This window comes from Corvus brachyrhynchos, unplaced genomic scaffold (assembly GCF_000691975.1).
Source record: "Corvus brachyrhynchos isolate BGI_N302 unplaced genomic scaffold, ASM69197v1 scaffold23, whole genome shotgun sequence".
In the NCBI taxonomy this organism is placed as follows: domain Eukaryota; kingdom Metazoa; phylum Chordata; class Aves; order Passeriformes; family Corvidae; genus Corvus; species Corvus brachyrhynchos.
Window position 1 is genome coordinate 9,903,963 of NW_008238983.1, and position 3,736 is coordinate 9,907,698.

General features: G+C 38.1%; 1 protein-coding gene across 1 annotated transcript in view; it reads left to right on the plus strand.

Moving 5' to 3' along the window:
- The window catches only part of CTNND2 (catenin delta 2), a 656,025-nt gene that overhangs the window by 574,772 nt on the left and 77,517 nt on the right, over nt 1–3,736 (plus strand). The gene's annotated exons all lie outside the window — the stretch shown is intronic.

Sequence of the window (3,736 nt, forward strand, 5' to 3'; positions counted from 1 at the left end):
CCTGTGATATCATGTATGTGATATGTAAACACCAATTAATTTAGGCATTCATTTTGAAATGTTAGCACTGACACTAGGAAATTGTTTTCTTTTTCCCATAAAGTTTTGTTGGAAGTTGGGTTGGCACACTCACTAGGTCTTTCAAGGCATATGATGTTTTGTTTGGTTTTTTTATAATTGTGTTCCACCACATTTATAAAATATCTTTGACTGTTGCATTCAGTAAATGTAAAATGATTTAACAAAATATCTGTTCAGTGGTTTTTGTCCTATGTAAACACTGTGCCTAAAAAATCATTATGGTTTTATTATTCTCGTGTTGTAGACTGCTTCAGATGGTGTAATCCTGGCAAAGAAACGCAATAAATGTGTTCTATCCATCTGGGAATGGGTGTAGCCCTGGTCCAAATGAGAAAATAATACATGCATGTTTGCCAGGACTAACAGAAGTGGTAAAATCCAAGTGGTGTTCCTTCTCCCATTTCTAATAAATCTGTATACCTGTCATCCTTTAGTTGGCAGAAGTGTACAGGGAGAGGAAGGAAGGCTTTGGAGCTCTTTGGCGAGTGCTGGCTTAGAAAAACTGTTTTGGACTTTAATACTATCTATGCTGATACCATGGGAAAAGCTGAGTTGTTCTCATATTGCTCTATTTTTCTAAAGATTCACCAATTCTATTACAAGGGATGTGCAGACACAGAATGAATATCCTTAATTTCACATGTCATACTAGCCATTTTTGTGAGGGAAGTAATCCTCTTTGGGGATTACATAAGCATTGATGTTTCCACCTTTTGACCTCTCCTTTCCATTGCTGCAGCCCAGATATAAAATGACTGAAATAAAAGATAGAAAACTCTTAAAAGAAGAGGTCATTTCTAGGGAGATTTAAATTTTTTTAGTTCCTCCAACAAACAGTAATTGTATAAAGAATGGAATTTTTTTTTTTTTTACTTTAATTCTTTTAAGAAGAACTTCATGATGGACTGAGAGAAGAGCAAACTGTATAAAGATAAGTAATGCTGCTATTAATATTAATAGCAATAGCGGTTGTGGGCTTTTTCCAATGAGCATTATTTTAATGCCAGAAGAATCACAGACTGTATGAGGCACCCAGCATACTGGGCATGCTGACACACTGCTGAAGATACATCTCTTCTGGAAGAAAATACTGTGCAGTTGATACACTTGTATAATTCCTTCCTAGCTGTTTCACCATCTTGGTGCCTGTGGTACAAAGCTGTCTAATCCACTTGGGTGGCCAAGAGGTAATATTTTTAACACAGGCAGTGCTTAGCCGGTGCTATTACGGAGAGAAAATGAGCAGATAAAAGGAAGTCTGAGTAATTTTTAAAAAATAAAAAGTTGTGTAGGGGATTTAGATAAATGTCTGCAACTGGAATTAACAGGCGATATGTGTCTAAATCCGCTAGACTACTTTGGAGAATTTCAGGCACAAAAAGAAAGCAGTAGTATGTAGCTTTAAGGATTAATAGCTCAGAAAGGCTGAAAGTTTTCACTGTTCCAGGGAATATAGTTTCTCAGTGATACATACACATAAAATCAACACATGCACACGGTGAAACATAATCTGTAGGACATTTTTAGCATGGCTTCAGTTGCAGGAATTCCTTTTAAAGCTAAATACCAACAAAAGAAAAAAGTGTGACATACTTACATTTACATACAATTTTTCTATGTCAAAATGAAGCACTTTGGACTAAAGTCTTGACATACATTACCCATCTGCAAAGTAAAACTTGGGAGTTTTTTATAGTGACTAATGCAATATTTGGTCAGTGCAATTATTATTAGACCAAGCACAGTCTGTAAAAAATCAGAAAAGGAGCATCTTAGTGACAAATACATTAAGAGATCCAAAGGAAAGTTTATCAGTAAAACAGGACACTGATTTTGAGGTATGAGGAAGAATATCTTCAATGTGAAAATTTAAGCTGGCATAGTTTATGACTGCATATCTTCACTTTGGTGTATATTCTGGTTTTGAAAAAGATAGATAGACAGCTTATATACAAAGTAGAACTCGTTTTGGAAGAGGCTGTTTCACATAAACATGTCCATTTGTTCATCTCACTGTTCTGCATCAAGATGTCATCCCATAAGGAGGACACTGGTATTGGAATCTGAAGGAGAAGAACCATCTCTGTAATGGAAAATTACATGTATGTCCTCAGAGCGATCTCTTTTTTTATTTGTGTGCTTACTTGATGCATCTATGAAAAATAGGAACGGCCCTTCTGGAGTAATATCTATGGAGACAGCCAAATATGTAAGTCTTTTGGAAAGACTGGGCAAATTAACATTTTCCATATCGCTGCCAGGGTACCACTTTGCTTAAGGTCTAACTGCTGCCTTGCACAGTGACCTGTGACATCAGCAGGAGGTCACTGCATGCTCCCCTCCTGACAGGGTTGGTGGCTGCCATTAGTACACACTCCAAGCACAGTGCTGCTACCTGACAGCAGTGGGGCAGCTTCTCAGCACTGGATCTGCACCCACCTACCACCTTCTGCAGAGCTCTGCTGCTCCCTGGGGCTGGGAGGGTTTCTCTTTTAGAGAAGTCATTGCTTCCCAAAACATTTTATCCCATCGAGTCTTAACCTTGGTAATTTCATGGTATCCTAAACATCCTGCAGACAGAAGGAGCAGCACGTGAAAAGCATGGCCATTGGGTTTGGCTTTGCTTCCTCTCACTGCCACGCTAAGATTTTTTTTTCAAAGAATAGACTTTTTGTAATTACATTTAATGTGAACTTGAATATTAAAGCTGCTTAGAAATATGAATTAAAAAAACCTAGGGTAACACTTTCCTCATCAATCTTAGCTGGAGTTTCCCCTGAACAAATAAGGTTAGAGACATGCCTTTGGAAGCAGTGCAAACTCTTTATTTCCCATTAGGTATTGACTTTCACTGGGAGCTCTGTTATTTTTCTTTGCCACTTAATTTGTGTTTAACCAAATTGGTGCAAAAATGTAGAATAAAAAAAAAGGAGACTTTCTGACTCCTTCAGCTGTATTCTGAAGACAATTGCCTGCTTATTAAGAAATCTCTCCCACTATAACTCTTCAAACCAGAAGTTCTTTCTGCAACCTCATATAATTTTTTATTTTAATGCCTTGGATTGAAAAAATTACATGGTTTAAAATTACAAGAGTCATCTTGTAAAAGATGGTCTTTTTATATGTAGTCTGGTACTAGTACTTTTCCTCAGATGGTGAAAATAAAACTGGCAAGTTCTTTTTAGTTTTCACCTTGGTCAATCGGCTATTAACTCATTAACTCTCCCGAGCCTGTAAAAAGTTATATGCAAAATGTCCTCAAGTTAACAATGTGAAGCATCCAAGGTTATGTCCCTTCTGAATAAAATTACCCTCTCAGGAGGAAAGGAAATATTAGGATATCTGCTTATTACTGTGTCTGTCTGTTATGTATCTGACAGCTGAATTTAGGCTGCTGTCAGTTTGTCTGCCAGACCTCACTGCAGTATTGCCAGACCTGTTGCCCTGAACTCAAAGAATTGCAAAAGAGCCGAGGTTGGCAGGGACCTCTGGAGGTCATCTGGTCCAACCCCCTGCTTAAGCAAGGCCACCTAGAGGCAGTTGCGTAGGACCATGTCCAGATGGTTTTCTGAATGTCTCCAAGGGTGGAGACTCTAGAACTTCTCTGGGCAACCTGTGCAAGTGCTCAGTCCTCCTCAGAAGTTAAAAAGCAATT